We start from the raw sequence: 21,379 nt of genomic DNA, 5'->3' as shown, positions 1-21,379 counted from the left end.
CCATCCTGGCTAGTAGCCATTGATAGATTTATCCTTCATGAATTTATCTAGTTATTTTTTTAACCCTGTTATAGTTTTGGCCTTCACAACATCCTTTGGCAAAGAGTTCCAGACTGTGCTTTTTCCACTATTGGATTAGGCATTCACATAATATTTTAGGACATTTTCTTTCATATAGCATAAGTCATTTATTATACAATGGCATCTACTGATCAAGGTATTCATCATGTTAGCTGTCAAACAGATTTTTTTGTCATAACTCTAGCAAGCACGGTTTTCTATTCCATGTAATATTTTAAATGTAATAAACTCCCATTTTATCAAGTAATAACTTTTACCTTTTAGTTATCATAGCATTCAGCATGTTATCTGCAGCATCAATAAAATAATAAAAGAACCAACATCCAAATAAATGTAAGTTGCATTTATATATAGATTAATACAATTTAGTCTTTTCAAAATATGTAAAACATCTATTTATTCACAGCTAAATACATTCTCCATGCAGAAAAATTCAGCAAGACTACAAACTGAACTAGTGACCTATGAGGTATTTCAGGAACTTTATTTTCCTGATTATAAACTATTTCTGAAAGCCATTAAATTCCCGAACTAAGCAAAGTCATTATATTTCACCACCTTTGCAAACAATAAAATGTAACAGCTTGTGAAAACTGGAATAAAGAGTTCCAAGCTTGTTATCTTTAGCTTTTATTGGCTGCCACATTATATTCATGAGGTTTTCAATATATACTTGTATTGAGGCATTAAAGACACAATAATTTGTTTTAGCTTTGTACAATATATACATTTAAAGGTATATACTTTATAAGAGCAAAATACACTGGACACCCTCTTCAAGATGCATTCTCTTAAAATATGTGGCCTGAGTGAATCTGACACCTATTCTGGATGTTGAAGAGAAGTGGGGTAATGTCAACACAGCCAACGGCCTTCCCCCAAAACTTGAGCAGGATGAAAGGGTAATTAAGAATAATTAAGATTTGGCAGGATACGCTAGAGTTATTTATGTTGCATAAAGTTTTCTTTGTATTGACAATCTTTATTTATTTCTTAAGACAAGCAAACTCATTTGCCACAGAGGCCAGACAGATATGAAATACATAGATGAAGTGATTCCAGCAAACAGATTAAATAAAATGGATATAATGAACAGATACTTATAACTGATGTTGAAGATTTACAGCAGTGTTTCATCTGCTGCTGCTGCACCATCTTTAGGACCCAGTCATACAAACACATAATCCTAGACAGTGCATAACTTTGCTCATGTGACCAGTCCTATTGATATCAATAGGATTAGTCATGTGAATAAAGTTATGCACATGCTTAGGTCTTTGCAAGATCATGGCATTAATCTGTTGGAGAACAGATGACTCAGTATCTATATTGTTATACAATGAACCTTGAGAAGACACTGCAATATCAGAAGAAACACATGCAATGACACAGACGTGCACTTAGACAAATAAATGATACCACATTGATCAGAGGAGCCCCGTGGAAGCTTTGCAAAGATTACAAGTGCAGACAAAACAAGAGATATCAGTTGAAAGATCAGAGTAAGTGTTAATTAGTTCCTTAAAACACTAATTCCAAATGAAGAACTGAGATGGCCCCAGCATGTGGGCTTGTGAAGATTTATTGACGTTAGGTTTGGGGAATACACGCAGGAGTTAGTGTAAGCAAGTCCATAAATACCAAGCCACAGGAGAGATACTGAGTTTCTTGAGAAGGCAGCATTTATATACAATTCATATTCCAGTTGATCCATTTGAACTCTTAACATGAAGTATAGTAGATGATCCACATCTGCTCTTCAAAATGGGAACCAGTCAATGGGCAATCAAAAGGGAATAAAAGAAGCCTCCTATTTTCATATCACTTCTCACTTGCTCTCAAACTCTCATCCTATCCAATTGTTTTGGCCTTACTGATTGGCCAGTGAGGCCCCCGCTTACTCATAAGAAATACTTATAAGCAAAGAAGTACCTTGTTAATGCTATTTTAAGTCCATAAGAAAGACTTAAACTGTGAAACCAAAAGAAGAGCATAGCTTGAAATAGTAGCCTGTCTACACAAAGAAATTGACCAGAATTTCTATTGCTGAGTAAACTATTCTGCAAGTGCTCCCCATGTAGACAGTCTTTATTACCCAATAAGTGTGTCTACAAGGGGAATTATTCCAAAATAGCTATAATACTTTAAATTCCCACCCTACCTTATTCCAGAATAAGTAACAAGAATTTATATACACATATTATTTCCTTGTCTCAGACAGGCAGGAAGAAAAACAAGATGCAAGAGATGTAGTTTAATTAGAATGCAAATGTATTAACTTATCGGAGAACTGTCTGGAAATAACTTCTACAGTGCAGGTCTTGATTCCTTCCTCAATTATTTCCATCTGGAAGTGGCCTGCTATTGCCTGGACCTCACTGCCTTCCCCTCATATGAACATTAAACGACTGAAGAAGGAGGCTGTTTTCTCACTGTACTAGTCACAGGGAGCCCCAATCCTGTTCCTCAGCTTCTTCAGGGAATGCCTGCCCCTAAATCCAGACCAAAGACCCCATACCCACCTTTGAGGTTACGGGGGTTGCATTCTACCTAGGTGACAAAGGGGTTATTCTAAGTTAAATGCTTTTCACATAATACCCAAATTATATATATAAAAAAAGCCTGTAAATAACTTAAATATGTATTTTGTGTTTTTGTTTCACAAGTTTCAGATGAACTGTTCAGAAATAATTTTAAGTCAATAGCTGATTAAGACTGTTGATACTGGAAAATTGTTACATTAACTCAGAATAGCACTAATTCTACAGGAAAGAATTTACATTCAGTTAAAAAAAAAAAAAAAACCCCTGAAAGAAAGCACCCATGCTTAGAGAAATTACAGTCCAGTGAATTTTCAGTTAAAGTATTCATAATGTCAAAAGGAAATGACAGCTTCTTAGACATGAGACAGAAGTTTGACTTAAATGAGTTGCATTAACTAATGAGTTTACCAGTTTCAACATTTGCTTTGAGTAACTTAAGATCTTAGAGTAAAGATTCGTTTTATAGATTACCTGTGATTACAACTAATGAAGAGAAATCAGAACTAGCTTTGAATCATCGATGGAGAAATTCACCCCTATGCGGAAGAAAAACACAAGCTGATTCAGGCAGAGAGAACAGTTGATTCCACATCTCCTGCCTTAATCACCAGGATACAGAGGTGTTCTCTCTCTCTTTCTGACCCAATGAATATTTAAGTACTTATACAAAGTGGAAAAACTTTAACAGGAAAGATGGGAAGCACCCCCACTCCAGAATAGCCTATAACCTGGTGTTTAGGATGCTCACCTGTAAGGAAGGAGATCTGAGTTTCAAATCCCTGCTCCAGAGCAGGGATTCAAACCCAGGTCTGCCACATTCCAGGAAAGTTCCCTAACTAGTGGGGTAAAGGTCTTAAAGGCAGATGTATTTTGGTGACAAATTCCAAACATTTTTGGAACCAAACTAAATATTTTTTTCAGATTTTTTCATTTGCTGATGAAACTGAAAAAAATCAGTTATTCATCCAAGTCTAGTGAGGTCTCTCACATGCTACCACTTGTGGCATGTGGATGAGCCATCCCTCACAATAAACTGTACAGATCTGTGACACTCCCTCTCCTCTCTTACATGAGGAATGAAATAGTTAACACAAATTATCATCACTGGGCACTTGAACTAGCATCTCAGAGATGAATGAGGCAGTTCACACCTCTCCGAGTTATTGCTCTAGGCTCTCTGAAGACTCAAAGGGATCTCTGCATTGATTACACCTGCTTCACATTTTTTAGATTTTTTTTCACAACCATAACAGCTAGTGTCTTACTTTTCATTTAAAAAAGCAAAGCTGAGATTCTGGAGAACAAGAATGTTGTTTCGGAGATGTGACAATATGGGTTATGAGTGTGTACTGGTTGTTTCTGATCTGTACAGTCTCCCAAACTCATATAACTCCAATTATCATAGTAAGCATGACCATTATGTGTGGTAGGCTTCTGGTTTATTGTGGTTGCATTAATTATTTGTTGATAAAACCTGTCATTCTATGTTAAATTAATTCATTTAAGTTTTGTAAACTATCAGTTTGCTGTCCAAAATGTCTTAATTTCATATTTTATTTATAAATGCATAAATATATGCATTTATAAGAATGTTATTTTAAAATAAGCTAATCTGAAGTTTAATAGTTTTATGAAAAAACTGATTTGATTACTTATTATTTTACTATATGTGTCTATAAATAGCAATCTTAATGTTCTCACATAGCTCATGAGAATTTGAAACTTCTAGGTTGTTTTTAATGTAATGCTTGACTGTAATTACCCATTAGACCACAGGACTTGAGGACTATGTATGATAGTACCTGAGACACAAGGTGGATGCATCACTAATATCCGGGACCAAAACAACTACAAAAACATTACAAACATATAATAATACTTAACTCATATACAAAGTCAGTTCTTTAGAAATGCAATTGCACTGAAGTTACTGTGTAGGCATGCAAAGTGGCATAAAATCAGTTATAATGGATTGGCACTGTCCACTTTAGTCTAGATTGTGAGACAAAATTGTACAGTCACCTAACCATATTTGTTAGTTAGGATAAAGACAATTTCTTAAAGTTTAAAAGCATTATGTGCTAGTGTTCCTAAATAATATATACAGCACTGTGACATGTTCCATATCAGCCCATAAAGCTTTACAGTACACCTGATCCAAAGTCCATTGAAAGCAAATGAGCTTCAAATGGGCTTTGGATCAGGTCCCTAATGATTACTACAGAGAATGGTTCTTATACTAGTGAGAACATTCAGCTTATAGGTTTAATTTTCCATGGCCTTTCAACCTTGTGTTGTCTTTTAAATGCATATAAAGTAGAGGCAAAACATGATAATTTTGTTCTTTGCACTGATGTATATGAATACAAAAGGAGCACGTCAATGGAGATCAGGTCCTACATATTCCAAAATAAACTCTTGTTTCCTATCACTGACTTTTCAAAATATTGCAATGTATAAGAAATTTGGTTGTTACAGAAGTACAAACAAATAGATACAAAGAAAAAAGTTTTGTTCCCATGTCTTTATGATACATAGAGCCAATGTTATGGAAAGTAAAAATCAGAAATATCACACTGATAATGTGATAAATCAACAAAGTATGTTTACACTACAATAATGTAACTATTTGATTATGTTAAAATACACAACTCAGAATTTCAAGGTGAGAACATGAAGTTATAATCACTCCTGTTTGTTTTTACAGTGATCCATTAGTTTCTGACGATTTGGGTGAAATACAGTTTCTGTGCTGATAAAAAAGAAAATTAGGATCCAGTAAATGCCACATGAAACCCTGAGTTTGCTTTCTGTGGTACAGACTGTCACAATGCATAGGGACTGGGTTTATACAGCAATTGAATAATCTCTCACCCTTTGGAAGAGTATAGTGCTTTGGAGATGATGGCAGTCTCTGAAAGGCCATGTACAAGGATTAAGTACCTTCTCTTGACAACAAGATGGAAGACTTCTAGAGCAAGACAGTTGAACTATGGATTATCTGCTTTAAGAATGATATGAAAAGCCTTGATGCCATGGTGGCTGTAAAGTACAACAACATAAAGAGGACAAGTAGATTCAGTATATCAATCTTAAAGGCTTGGGGAACAGAAGGGCCGGATCTGATCTTACCCTGATGTAAATCATAAGTAACCATTCTGAACACAATTAAGTTGTGGAACTACATTAAAAGAAAAGATTAAAATCAGGCCCATAGTTTCCTTAATATCCCGCCCCTACCAATGAGCCCCCAGCAAAAATGACAGAACACAGAAATACTGGGGTTTTAAAGCCTTAGTTCCCATCTTCAAGCAGCTCAGAGATCCCGGAGGATGAATTGGCAATATGGCATTGAACCACACATCATTTTAGTTACTTGTGAGAAACTTCACACAAGAAATCTAATTTGATTGTAACAGCTGTATTACCCTCCTTCCCCTCCCAAAAATCTGAGAGATGGGTCTGATGCTCCCATTCCTTAACTCCAGTTTTCCACCAGTGACACTCTACTGAAGTTATTGGAATGCAGAAACAGGACCAGATTGTCTTCTACGGCAAATAGTTCTTTTAACTGGCAGTGGTTAATCCAACGTTATTTTTGGTGTGCTGGAGTGGCCAGCGATATATAGATTATGTATTACCGAATCTTGATGAAATGTATTTTTGTTGAAAACAAGAAAACATAAGCAACTCCCAAAAACATTTTTCAGGTGACTCAAACAAAAATAGGAATTGCTGCAGCAAATTAAACCAGTGATCTATCTAGTTCACTATGCTATCTGACAGTGACCTTCACAGCTGCTCTAAATCATGCCAGATTCTCGCAAGCCCCAAGGGGACACTGTCAGCTTTGGAAAGCTTGCACTCAAAGAGCTGTAGCCATGCTCCTTTTTCCCCAGCCATAATGTTATGACAGGAAGGAGGTTACTGAAGATGCTGCTATGTTAGTCCTACGCCACCCAGGGAATCCTCAGGAAGCTAGATCTGCCAATTGTATAGCTTCATTGCTCCAGTGGACTGGAGCAGAGTAGTCACCACAGATGCCAGATCCAGCTTGCTATCTAGAATTGCACAACTCTATTTTAATTAGTCTAAATCATGCTAATTATTAAATTTACTCCCGAAGAGGACATGTGTGGATGACAAAAAATTAACTACTAGTGCAGATTAGCCAAACCAGAGAATATTTAGTATGCTTCATCCAGGGATTAAAAAAACAACAAAAAAAACCCCCAAACCCTACAGTATGCATGATCCTCATTCCAAAAAGATCCGAGGACTTGAAGACAAGACACGAGGAAAGACAGGCAAACAGTTGTATAGTTGAGAAAAGGCCAGACTCCGAGGGATGTTATTGTAGTCTATAACAGGGTGGCCAAACTTACTGACCCTTCGAGCCACATATGATAATCTTCAGAAGTTTGAGAGCCGCAAGACATGCACAACCTGGCCTGCGGGCTGGTGCTTGCTAGGGCACGGGGCTGAAGCCACACCCCGTCCCCAGTGAGTGGTGGTGGACAGCTCCATGAGCCGCACTTTAACTGTAAAAGAGCTGCATGTGGCTCATGAGCCACGGTTTGGCCACGCCAGGGCTATAAATACTTTCAATGAAACCGCATAAATGAAAGAAAGGAATTATTCATGGTCTCAGAAGATAGTCAGAAAGTGGTCTGAGGTTAAGGGAGGAAAAGTTTAGACTACATCTCTGGAAAAAGTTCTTGAAAGAAAGAACAATCAGGCAACTGAAAGAGAAGCCAATATAAGTGATTAAGTATCTCTGAGAAAGATATAAAAAGAATGCATAGACTAGTGGTTTAAACCCACAGGTAGAAATTAGGAATTTCTGAGTACTAATTATGAGTAAAACTCACTCCCTTTGTAATCTGGGGCAAGTGGCCTATTTCCTCTGGGTGGGATTTTCAAAAGCACCTAACTGATTGAAGAGCACAAGTCCCATTAAAAGTCAGTGGGACTTGTGCTGGAAAGTTTTACCACTTATACCTACCCACATTACCCTGTGTGGATACTCTTATTCCAGTATAATAGTGGCTTGGGGAGGGGGGTAAGGAGTAGTTTAAACCTATTGCCATACAACAGAAGCTAAAGCAAAAAGGACACTCTTGTCCTGAATAAAAGAGTATGCACATGGGGTTATACCAGTATAACAATATCATTTACATTTATACTTTAGCTTATACCTTTTCTGGGTAGATATTAGTTTTGAAAATCCCATACTGTTTCCCAGTATCCCCATCTTTAAAACAGCAGTACTGCTGCTAACAGGTTTAACAATCCCTACCGTAGAGGGCTGCTGTTTTGGAAGTTACTTAAGCAATTTTTGGAAAACACTTGAAATATGAAAAGCACCGTACAAATTCTAAGTGTTATTATTTAGAGCTAGCTAAACATAACTTTAGTGAGCATGATACAATAAATACCACAATGCAGGGGGCAGCCTGGATGACCTAGACAGCATTTTCTCTCCATTCAGTACTATTTGTGCAAAGTGCTACCTTGTTCAATATTATATTATACTTGGGTCAGCTAACAATGTTTTTTTTGTGTGTGTGTCAATACTAATACTTTCAGGCTAAATCTTGCAGCCCTCAGAATCTACCATTACCTTGGATAGGAGTTTTGCCTTAGTAAGGACTGCAGAATCTGGCCTTGAATGCATAATGTAACGGGCACAAGTTTTATACCTGGAGAAATAAGACAATACTGACTATGCTACATCTACAACAAAGATACATTCTAACAATGCTGGTATAAGGTCAGGTCTTTTCTATCTCCTGTTACTCACAAGAGTTTACTGATATCCTTATTGTGCCTTTTATCAAGTACTAGTAGTAATAAAACTGAGGCTTCAAGGACAAACGTCAAAACATTCAAAAGCCTTAATTGTCCTCTTTTCTTGTTTTTATTTCAGGATTGTATATTGCTGTCCAAATTCTTTAAGTTTGACATTTTGCATAAAAATGAAAAGCAAAACGTAAACCTTTTTAAATATACATTTATTTAATGGAATTTTAATCTTGCTTCTGCATAGAGGCTGATAAGCAAATTTGTTTTTGTTCTCAGGCACTTTTGAATAATCTTTCAATTTCAGCATATTTTTAAATAATATTGAAGCAATGTTCCTAATATTAAAGATATGGAAGTTTCTTTTACCATGGGTGAATCCCAAAGCAAACTGCTGAACATGTCTCAAGCAATGACAGCTCTTCTAGCTACTTAAAGAATGCCTCACACATCTGTTTTTTCTGTTAATATGCTTATCTCCTAGTTACACGCAATCAGTTTCATGGCCCAATCACCAGCTTTTTTTAAAAAAAAGTTGCCCATGTGAACAAGCTCATGCCTTTTTTCCTTCCCTAAATTTTGAGGTTTTGCACATTTTAATCAGCGTCCACAAACAAAACATGACTTGACCCACACACTAGCACAAGGGAGAGAGTAAAGCTATGTGGATTTCTGCAGGAGACAAGACCTTCTGATCATCAGAGCTCAATACAGGCATTTTCATGTGGCTCAGCATTCTGAAGACTCCTAGTCATCACAGGGATCTATTTTGTTATTCCCTCCTTGTTGGTGAAAATTTCATCCCAATGTGAAGGCCCTCACAAACACTGACTGCTCGAGGATATTTGCACACCAACGGAACTGGATGGCACATAGGCCACTTTTATTTACATATACAAATTAATTACTAGTGAGGATAAAGTTCTTGCTGCCAGGGGTATCCTTAGCTAATCTTCAGATTATAGATGGCCCCTTGTTCTGCCTGACAGTCCAGAGACCCGAAAATCCTTGAAGGTCTGCTTCCAAATGGTGTTCCATACAAACTGACAAGGTATAGTACATAAGCCAGCCAATTCTCTATCTTCATAATGAGAGCTAGACTGTCCCAAGCCAACCCCTTGGTACTCTCTGCCCATAATTTTACTGTCCTGGAGCACTGCAATTCCAGTTGCCAAATTGGGAGATATCACCTCCCCCTAAAATTTAAATGCCAAATACCTTGCAAATTTCTCCCACAGCAGCTATCCTGCCAACCCAAGGTTGCTAACCTGAGAAGCCAAAAGGATCCATTCAGTAACTTAACCATAATATCAAATTCTGATGCAAAAGAAAATATGCACTGTATTACTAAACAACTGCTTTACTTTATGCCACCTGCCAACAGCCCCGAAGGGGCTGTTTTATGCAACTGGGGAGCACTGCAGTTCAGAGGTGTCCCAACTATTCTCCCTGTGACAGAGTCCCTGAGGATGGTCTAGAAGCCACTACTATGGCTCTCATCACCTGAGAATTCCTCTATACAAGGGAGATTCTCACATAGTACCCTACAGAATTATGGTTGTGTTGGGGTGTCTGACTAAATCGGTCCCAATACAGGACATATTTGTGTACACAGTTATACAGAACACTCTGACATCTGAGTTAAGATCCCTCCCTATTGGCCTTTTTGCAATGCTGTTTACATTCCATAGTCAATATGGACAGCCTACATGTGAAACAGAAAGAAAATTGAGTAGCAGAAAACTTCCTTTCTTTGAACATCAAAACTCACCATTACTTATTAATAGAGATGATCCAAAAATTGAAAAAGAGAAGGAGGAGTCAATTGTCCTATTCCCCTGCCCCATATAATTTCTGATCTCTTCTCAATTCAAAATTATAAAGCCCAATGAATGCTACTTACTCCCCTTGTTGATATTTTACCTTAATAACTTGTGACGGTCCTCAGGGCATCCAGGACTGAGAGTCATCTTGTTTCCTGCCTCCAGTGAGAGGGAGTCTTTCTTGTGATAGCCGGGTGTCCCTTCAGCCACCCAACCACTCTCCTCTTGGCTTATGCCAGCCCTCCTCCTCCTTGCAGCTTAACAATAGGTGCACATCAATCCCCAAACCCTTTGAATTGTTCCCCTGTGATATCCGGTTACTAGCTATTCACAGAATTTCCACATCCTCTGCACCCAAAGATGCAGCGTGACCCAGCTTTACCTTAAACCATCACTTCAGTAAACCACACCGCACGTGTGAGCTCATATTAAAAAAAAAAGAAAGAAAAAATTTTATTTAAAAAAGAATAAAAATTTAACTGGAATCAAGAGAGAGAGTGGAGGAAACAAATTGTTACAATACAAAATAAAATCATAAAATGCAAACCTGGGTCTACCTTATCAATAGTTACCTTTCTTATCTAAGGGCTTGTCTACACTGGCAATTTACAGCGCTGAAACTTTCTCGATCAGGGGTGTGAAAAAACACACCCCTGAGCGCAGCAAGATTCAGTGCTATAAAGCGACAGTGTAGACAGTGCCCCAGCGCTGGGAGCCGTTCTCCCAGTGCTGGTAGTTATGCCCCTCGTGGAGGTGTTATCTTTAGAGCGCGCTCTCCCAGAGCTGCACCGTGACCACACAAGGCACATTAAAGCATTGCCATGGCAACGCTTTACCATTGCCAGTGTAGACTAGCCCTAATAAAGCAGATTTGCCCCCATAGTTCAGACCATTGCCCACTCATCTGGTTTCTCAAAAAACAAGATCTAAAGGTTCATCAAAGCACCCCCTTCTGCCGGGTGTTTTCCTGAGTGAATGAATCCAGAGTGCCTTTCCCTATAGTCTGTTATACTGAAAACAGGATTTTGTTTCGATTCACAGGCAGTCCCCTGCCTTGTTGTAGAGTTTCTTTTCTACCTTTGAAGTGGTTTTGATTATTTGTCTTTGTCTCCAATGGTTTTCCATTGACTCTTCTGGGATTTGCAAGGGTAGACAATGGAACCTTACATTACCCCCAAGGCTGACTAGGGACGGGTAACAAGTACCTACTACTTGAATGTGTCATCGAGACACATTAATGCCGGATGACTAATTTCTACTCCAAGTCCACAAAGCATACTTTCAATATAGTTACATTATTGCTTAAATATTATCTGTGCATTCATCTGACAATGATTATGAGTCTTGATACGTTATGACCTTTCTGTAGATACAGTACATATAATACATAAAGAGTAAGACATTTGTTTGGTGTAGTGAATTTGTCAGGTCTGAAGCGAGAGTTGTTTGCAAAGAGCAGGGGACCCAAAGGCTTTTCTGTCACACTTGTCAAAACAATGTTATACTGGTAGGCATTTTGGACTCTGGAGAATCACACTGTTAGAATTTAAATAGCTAATAATGAGACAGGATTAATTAACACCTCAGTTTTTGTTCATTTTTCAGCTTTGGAAGGAGGGGGTTTTGCAAGTTATGAGATGGTCTTCATGCAGCCAAGAAGTAAGAAACCTCAGAATGGCAAGTCAGGGTACTCAAAGAATGAACATTAGATAACACAGGAAAACAATTTTTTTATCATGGTTGCAAAAATATTTTTGCTATTCTATAATAAAAACCACATTTGGAAGATCATCCAAAATCATCTAATGAAAAAAGCAAAAAACTTAATATGCAGAAGGGCCAACCCCAGATATGTGATTGGGACAAGGATCTGCCTCTAGAGCACAGCAGCAAATCAGATCCAACATTCTCTAAATCTGTATGGGCTGGTAATCAGCTGCATACCAGACAGAGGGAGGGGATGGTTGTGACTGGGAGGTGTTTACTCCTGCGGCATATCATAGTCTCTGAACCAATTATCAGTTCTTGTGGAAGCATTGGCTGATAGTTGACCCCCATGCCTACATGCACGAACCTCCAGCATTTCCCTACATCTGCCTAGATGAAGAGCATATGCAAGTTATCTGAAGGGCAGGGCCGGCTCCAGGCACCAGAGAAGGAAGCAGGTGCTTGGGAAGGCCAATGGAAAGGGGCGGTACATCCGGGTCTTTGGCAGCAATTCGGCAGCGGGTCCCTCATCCCCTCTCTTCCTCTTTGAGCTGCCGCCGAAGTGCCGCTGATCGGCTTAATTTTTTTTTCTTCCGATTCGCCGCTTGGGGCGGCAAAAAAGCTGGAGCTGGCCCTGCTGAAGAGATACAGCCTTCAAATCCTCCTAAAATCTTTCCTTAGCCAGGATGCCTACAAAAAACTTGACCACAGTTACACTGCTGGTGTTGAGATCACTGCCTATCATATTGATCAATATTGTCTCATTGTTTACTTGTACTCCTCTATCTGTCTATATCTATCTGTTGTCTCTTGTCTTATACTTTAGACTGTAAGCCTCCTGGGGAAGGGACTACATTTTTGCTGTTTGCACAGTGCCTAGCATAATGGTAATACAAATAAATAATAATAAATGCATTGTAGATATCAAACCTTCATTATATCTTGATATGTGCCACAGCAAAACTACAGATAAGTGGCACATAACACACACACGTACATAACTGTACGTAGAACAGTGGTTCTCAACCCACAGTCCAATCAGCACACAGCTGCAGCCCATGTGCCATCCTCAGGGCCATGTAGGTAGTATATATATTGTGTGGATACGGCCCACATAACACACAGAGAGCTGCATATGTGTGGTCCACAATGCTAAATACATTGAGAACTACTGATATAGAAGCAGCTTCCAACAAACTCAACATCCTCTGCTGTCATTTCCATTGCTGTTAACAGTGGAAAGCATTGTTATTTTACTTAAGTCTTACGATATGTACAGACAGGTAAAGAGGGTTCTTACTGGCTAGCACATGTTACTTGCCTGTTGGCCTCCTCGTTTTCTGCAGGGACTTTTTGGGCATAGCAGATACCTACCATTCTCCCTCTCAGCTGCAGTAAGATGTTGGGAGATTTGGGGATGGTGCACAGGTATTTGAGCCTGTTGAGTGCAGAGGGGAAAAAAATATTGCTCTGTGGCCTGACATGCCTCCTTTCAGCTCCTGACACATCCTCTATGGCCTGGAACAGGATAGGAGCTTGCAGGAGAACACAAACTGAAAGACAGAATACTCACAAATCTGAGCATCTTCAGGACAAAATGGAAAACTCACTTTTTCTGCCTAGTTATCCCATAATAACTCACCTTTCTTACCACTATTATTTCTGTCTACCCGAATACAGCACTACATCCTTTCAGAGTCAGAAGGTCATCTGTGCAACCTCATGAGCTAGAAATGAAAACAGAAATTCTGCAGATAAGTACCCATATGGAAGAGTACCAGCTCCTTCCAATTTCTAAATGTCAAGAGCCAGATTTTCAAAACAGAGGCCTGACTGTTGTAGCAAAAACCAAACAACCATCATGATTGCATGCAGAAAGCAGGTATAATTGTGTGAGTAGCGAGCTAGACTTTTGTGACTTCATGTGTAAATTTAGGGTGCATATTTTCACATAGATCCAGACTTTCATTCTGGAAAACTTGGCTCCAAAATGTCAACTATATTAATAAAGATTTAACATTTGATACTCTGTCTGTTTTTCTCCTTCATATCATGATAAGGTTATGGGTTGTCTTTTACGGAAATGGAGGAAATAAAACAAGGGGATGGATTTTAAAATGGAACACCACTGTAGTGGAAGGGGCTACTCCTCAAAAAACTCCACAACAAAGAGCTATCTATTTTGATCCAGTGCAGTTCTAAGTGGCATCATGCAAACAAACTATATCCAGAGTTTGCGCTCTGCAACATAACCTCAGCCTGCCTGTGACTCTTCTTGCCCTTCCTGTCCAAGGTGGGTTGAGGATACACACACAGCATTCTTCAGTCCTGGAAAACTTAACAGTCTCTCTCCCTCTTCCTCAGGGCTAATAGGGTTCATCTCCTGGGTCTCTCCATCATGTTTACTCTGGAAACTAGCGCCATTGAGCCTCTCAGCTACACTGGAGACTGGCTATAATTTGCAACAAAACTACAAACTTGCTTATAAACTACAACTTTTAAATCCTTTCCTTAGATTTAACCAGAACCAGGACTCCAGGATGTTGCAAGGAAAGGGAAAAAACCCACTGGATACCTTGTCAAGAATTCCTTCCTGGTTTCAGAAAACTGTCAGTCAGATCTCCAGCATGTTGGAAACACAGATCAAACTACAGTTCCAATAGGGCAAGAAGAGCAGGACAGTAACTGCAGCAGGATGGCTTCTGCATGCCCTGACTGTTTTGCTTATAGGAAGGGGTGCATGATAGAGAGTCCGGCACTGTCCCTTCCTCACAGCCTAATCCATGGTGGTAAGGAGAAGCCAGAAAAACCTATCCTCTTTTCTCCTCCCTGCTCATCCCCCCAGGCATGATCTCAATATACATTTCTGCTTAAGGAGGAGGAAGGAAGGCTCCAGAGCAGTCTACCCCTTATCAATGAGGGCCACAGAGGCTCGCTATGCCCTACCAGTCTGACCAAACGTCCACCTGCTGATTCAAGGAGCCACTTTTAAGCACTGATCTGTATTAATATGCAATATTGTCATCTGAGAACACCCTGGCATTGGTGTTTTAATTAGAGCTGACTGGAGAATAAGTCTGTTTTGAGGTTTGTTTTCATTCCAATTGGAACAAAACCAGAAACTTTTCAAACATTTTTTTGCAAAAATAGAATTGTGTTGAAATGTTCATGTTCAAATTGAAAACTTGAGGGGCTTCAATTCTGGAAGAGGTTCTGAAGTGAAGCAGGGGCGCTACACCCAGGTTCACGTGCCTGGAAAATGAAGAGATTTGAAAAGTAAATGGCTGTTTATTATACCATTGTACATTTGAAACCAATGTATTCCATTGATCCAATAAACTGTCTCACAGAGCTGTTATAGCTTGTAGTTTCAGTGGCATTCACAGCCATGTCTTTTGACATAATAAACTGTCAAATAACTATAGTAATCTGATGATAAATAAGTGAATTAAATCCACAAAGCTAAGTTCAGAACTACTATTACTGTGTACTTACAATGCCTAGGGTAGAGCCTCAGCTGGCATAAATTAACATAACTTAATTGACAACTTTATGACAGCTTAGTATCTGAGTTCTTAGCTGTAGTTATTTCACAAACATATTGTAGCAAACAGCATTTGTTATAAATACTGTACCTGTGCACACAACAGGTTTCTTAATCTTTTAAAGGGACTTTACCCCTCCCCACCACTGGTGCCTTCCTATCTTAGGACAAATTTCTCCTCTCTATTCTACACTGCAGGTCTCTTTCTCTCTCCCTATTGCTTATGCTCCCTGGTTCAATAGGCTGAATCTATATTAAAAACAATGAGGAGTCCTTGTGGCACCTTAGAGACTAACAAATTTATTTGGGCATAAGCTTTTGTGAGCTAAAACCCAATTCATTAAATGCATGGAGTGAAAAATACAGTAAGCAGTATATATATATACACAGCACATGAAAAGATGGGAGTTGCCTTACCAAGTGGGGGGTCAGTGCTAACGAGGCCAATTCAATTAAGGTGGAAGTGGCCTATTCTCAACAGTTGACAAGAAGGGGTGAATATCAAGAGAGGGACTCAAACAGGTGGGGAAGGGGGCTGCTATGCAGGAAGTGCAGAGGGAGGTGGGTGGGGGTGTGCCATGCAGAAGGGCTGCAAGCGGGTCTGCCTGGCTGCTCCCATGCGGCCACAGTGCTCTTCTGACCTGCACTCCCAAGTGGCCTTCTGGAGCTGGGATTTGCAAGTCCCTTGGGGCTGCTCACCCTGGCGTTGAGGTGGGAGATCAGCAAGTGATGGGAGGAGGGGGGGACGAGGAGAAAGCAGGGACAGGGCTTCAAGGGAAGAGGTGGAGCAGGGGGTCTGGTTTTCAGACATTAGAAAATTGGCCACCCTATTCCCTCTGCACCCTTAAGATTTGTGTTAACATCAACAAATGCCTTTGAATATGGGGTTATCTTCATAATTTCCCTTCTCCACAGTTGGCATTTGCCAACGCTTAGACAATCAGCTTGTAATACTTTGAAAATGTATAGAAGGATGACCAAGTGACAGCCTTGAACATCTCCTAAGAAGAAAAGGATTTTTCTATCAACAAAATATTCTCTGGGTCTGACAACCTTTGATGAAGACAAGGGGAGTTTGACCTTTTATGTTGAATGTTTCTTTTATACAATACTGAGACATCAGACTCTCAAGAATTTGGATGCATTTCCTTTGACGGCAGGAAGGCATAGTACAGAGAGAGTACAGGATATCCTCAGTGGTTTTGTCCTAGTTGGGTTGGTTCTTTCTGCTCTGTGTAACCTAGGCCTGGTCTACACTAGGAGGTTATGTCGAATTTAGCAGTGTTAAATCGAATTAACCCTGCACCCGTCCACACAACGAAGCTATTTAGTTTGACATAGAGGTCTTTTAAATTCGATTTCTGTACTCCTCCCCGACGAGGGGAGTAGCGCTAAATTTGACATGGCCATGTCGAATTAGGGTAGGTGTGGATGTAATTCGACGCTAATAGCTCCGGGAGCTATCCCACAGTGCACCACTCTGTTGACGCTCTGGACAGCAGTCCGAGCTCGGATGCTCTGACCAGCCACACAGGAAAAGCCCCGGGAAAATTTGAATTCCTTTTCCTGTCTGGGCAGTTTGAATCTCATTTCCTGTTTGGACATTGTGGCGAGCTCAGCAGCACTGGCAACGATGCAGAGCTCTCCAGCAGAGGTGACCATGCAATCGCAGAATAGAAAGAGGGCCCCAGCATGGACTCATCGGGAAGTCTTGGATCTGATCGCTGTGTGGGGCGATGAGTCCGTGCTTTCGGAGCTGCGATCGAAAAGACGGAATGCAAAGATCTACGAGAAGATCTCAAAAGCCATGACAGAGAGAGGATACAGCCGGGATGCAACGCAGTGCCGCGTGAAAATCAAGGAGCTGAGACAAGGGTACCAGAAGACCAAAGAGGTAAACGGACGCTCCGGATCCCAGCCCCAGACATGCCGTTTCTACGAGGCATTGCATTCCATTCTAGGTGCGGCCGCCACCACTACCCCACCACTGACCGTGGACTCTGACGATGGGATATTGTCGACGGCCGCTTCCTCGGAGATGTTAGTGGACGGGGAAGATGAGGAAGGAGATGAGGAGGACGAGGCAGTCGACAACGCTTACAACGCTGATTTCCCCGACAGCCAGGATCTCTTCATCACCCGCACAGAGATCCCCTACCAACCGTCCCCAGGCGTTAACCCGGACCCTGAATCAGGGGAAGGATCAGTCGGTAAGTGTATTAAACATGTAAACATTTATTTTGAACAGAACAGGAATATTAACAATGGGTTTTTCATGATTAGTTTGCCCTAGGCGCTCTACTTTTTAGTTCTTACTAGTGCAGCTACTGGAAAATAAGGTCTATATGTCCGGGGATAGAGCTGAAATCCTCATGGGACATCTCCACGAAGCTCTCCTGGAGGTAATTGGAAAGCCTTTGCATGAGGTTCCTGGGGAGGGCGGCCTTATTGTGTCCTCCGTGGTAGGAAACTTTTCTGCGCCAGGCTATCATCAAGTACTCTGGGATCATTGCCTTGCAGAGCATGGCGGCATACGGCCCTGGTTTTTGCTGGCTTTCACGCAGCATGCGTTCTTTCTCTGTCTCAGAAATCCTCAGCAGAGTGATGTCGCTCATGGTGACCTGCTTAGAATTAGGGGAATGTTACTATTGGAACTGCTTGCCTGTTCCTTTACAGAACTGTAACTGGCGGTTTACAGCCATGCGGTGGAGGCAGGAGAGGGGCAGCAAACAGGGATCTTTCCCGGGGACAGCCGCGAGGGGGTGGGACAGGGGCAGAGTTCATGCTTGCCGGATTGCCGGCAGCAGGAACTGGCCAATGCTAGGAGCATTGCTTTGAACGTGAAAGGAGGGCACTGCTATAATTTAAGTTTTAAGCAGCCAAAAGTCTACAGCTTACCATGTCAGCCTGCTACCCGAATTCCGCTGTCCTGCCCCGCTTGTCTGATCTCCACTGCAAGACCCCAGGCACTGAATGCGAAGGCCGAAAATTCGACCTTGTCCTGAGTGCGCATGTGATAGGTGCTGTGCATGGTCTTGTTCACAGAGAAAGACTATGTTCATTGTTCACAAAAAATTATCTTTTTGAGGAATTCACTCCCTTTTTCCCATCCCACAGCTGCGACTGTCTCCCAACCTACCCTGGCATCCCCCTCCCAGAGGCTGGCGCAGATTAGGCGGAGAAAGAAAAGGACACGGGACGACATGTTCTCAGAACTTATGGGCTGCTCCCGAGCCGAGGCGGCCCAGCAGACCCAGTGGAGGGAGAACATGTCGCAATACCAGCGATCACACAGCGAACAGGAGGAGAGGTGGCGGCAGGAAGACCAGCAGGCGACTCAAACGCTGCTTGGACTAATGAGGGAGCAAACGGACACGCTCCGGCGCCTTGTGGATGTTCTGCAGGACTGGAGGCAGGAGGACAGAGCCCCGCTGCAGTGTATCTCTAACCGCCCTCCCCCGCCACAAAGTCCCATACCCCCCTCACCCAAAGTCCCAAGAAGGAGGGGCGGCAGGGGCCGTGGAAACTGTGACTCCACCCCTGCAGACTGCTCAAGTACCAGAAGGCTCTCATTCCCAAAAATTTGATAAGTCCTTTCCTTCCCGCCTCACCCAAGCTCCCGTCCCAGTTTCATCCCCTAACTGTGTAGTTGCTAATAAAAAATATGTTTCTGTTAATTACTGTTTCCATCATGTTCTTTTAGAGGAGAGTGCGTTTGAAGGGTGGAAGGGGGTTGGTAATTGGAGAGGACAGTCACCTTTACCAGGGTACAGACACGGGGGCAGGTTCAGCAGCAGGTCACACACACATTGCAGTCACTAGGCACCCTGGTCAATCTGGGAGGTGGTTTTCATGTTCTTGGGGGGGGGGGGAGGGCTATGTGACTTTGTGGCGGGGGAGGGCGGTTAGAGATCTTATGCAGCGGTCCTTATCCTGGATCACAGAGCCACGCAGCAGGGGATCTGTAACCGTCCTCCCCCGCCACAAAGTCACATAGCCCCCACACACAGAGTCCCGAAAAGGAGGGGTGGCAGGCTCTGTTGAAACAACCAGTCCACCACTGCGGACCGCTCTAGGAGCAGGAGCCTGTCATTCCTCGAGTTTAGAAGCGTTCTTTCCATCACTACGCCCGCTTCCCACCACAGTCTGCGTCCCAGTTTCAACACTTTACCGCGAAACCCGTAATAAAGAAAACAGGGCTCATTAACAAAGTTCCATTTATTTTATTTTTAAACGTGTGTTGGAAGGGGGGGGGACGGGGTGAACGGAGTATGTAGCTGGAGAGGATAGTCAACATTAACCGGGTAAAGAAACGGGGGCAGGTTCAGCTTCTCTTTAAACAAACGTAATAGTCACAGGTTACCCTGCTCACTGAGGAACCTAGCTTTCAAAGCCTCCCGGATGCACAGCGCGTCCCGCTGGGTCTTCTAATCGCACGGCTGTCTGGCTGGGCGTAATCAGCAGCCAGGCTATTTGCCTCAACCTCCCACCCTGCCATAAAGGTCTCCCCCTTGCTCTCACAGAGATTGTGGAGCACACAGCAAGCTGCAATAACAATGGGGAGATTGGTTTCGCTGAGATCAGAGCGAGTCAGTAAGCTTCTCCATCTCCCCTTGAGACGTCCAAAAGCACACTCCACCACCATTCTGCACTTGCTCAGCCGGTAGTTGAAGAGTTCTTTTTCAGTGTCCAGGGCGCCTGTATAGGGCTTCATGAGCCAGGGCATTAGCGGGTAGGCTGGGTCCCTGAGGATCACTATAGGCATCTCCACATCCCCAACAGTTATTTTGTGGTCTGGGAAGTAAATATCTTCCTGCAGCCGTCTAAACAGACCAGAGTTCCTGAAAACACGAGCGTCATGAACCTTGCCCGGCCATCCAACGTTGATGTTTGTAAAACGTCCCCTATGGTCCACCAGTGCTTGCAGCACCACTGAAAAGTAGCCCTTTTGGTTAATGTACTGGCTGGCCTGGTGGTCCGGTCCCAGGATAGGGATGTGAGTTCCATCTATAACCCCACCGCAGTTTGGGAATCCCATCGCGGCGAAGCCATCTATGATGACCTGCACGTTTCCAAGGGTCACTACCTTTGACAGCAGTAGCTCAACGATTGCGTTGGCTACTTGCATCACAGCAACCCCCACGGTATATTTGCCCACGCCAAAGTGGTTCGCGACTGACCGGTAGCTGTCTGGTGTTGCAAGCTTCCAGAGGGCTATGGCCACTCGCTTCTGGACAGTCAGGGCTGCTTGCATCCGGGTGTCCTTGCGCTTCAGGGCAGGGGACAGCAACTCACAAAGTTCCAGGAAAGTTCCCTTCCACATCCGAAAGTTTCACAGCCACAGTGATTCATCCCAGACCTGCAGCACTATGCGGTCCCACCAGTCAGTACTTGTTTCCCGGGCCCAGAATCGCCGTTCCACAGCATCAACATGACTCATTGCCACCATTATGTTCACGGCGCGGGGTCCCGTGCTTTGTGAGAGGTCTGTGCCCCTCTCAGACTTAATGTCCTCACCGCGCTGCCGTAGCCTCCTCGCCCGATTTCTCAGCATCTGCCTCTGGAAAAGGTGGATGATAAGGTGCGAGGTGTTGACAATGGCCATAACTGCAGCGATGGTCGCAGCGGGCTCCATGCTCGCAGTGCTGTGGCGTCCGCGCTGTCACTCACCAGAAAAGTGTGCGAACTGATTTCCCGCCGGCGCTTTCAGGGAGGGAGGGCGGGAGTGACGGTTGGATGACGACAGTTACCCAAAACCACCCTCGACACATTTTTTGCCCCAGCAGGCATTGGGGGCTCGACCCAGAATTCCAATGGGCAGCGGGGACTGCGGGAACTGTGGGATAGCTGCCCACAGTGCACCGCTTCCAGTGTCGACG

The 21,379-nt window shown here is 42.4% G+C and overlaps 1 protein-coding gene across 1 annotated transcript in view; it reads right to left on the bottom strand.

Moving 5' to 3' along the window:
• CNTNAP4 (contactin associated protein family member 4) overlaps window positions 1-21,379 on the bottom strand; it is a 342,427-nt gene that overhangs the window by 194,034 nt on the left and 127,014 nt on the right. The window lies entirely within an intron of this gene.

Source organism: Emys orbicularis, chromosome 6 (genome assembly GCF_028017835.1).
Source record: "Emys orbicularis isolate rEmyOrb1 chromosome 6, rEmyOrb1.hap1, whole genome shotgun sequence".
NCBI classification, from domain to species: Eukaryota; Metazoa; Chordata; order Testudines; family Emydidae; genus Emys; species Emys orbicularis.
The sequence above is the reverse complement of the archived record's forward strand: the minus strand, read 5'-3'. Positions and strand labels throughout refer to the sequence as shown.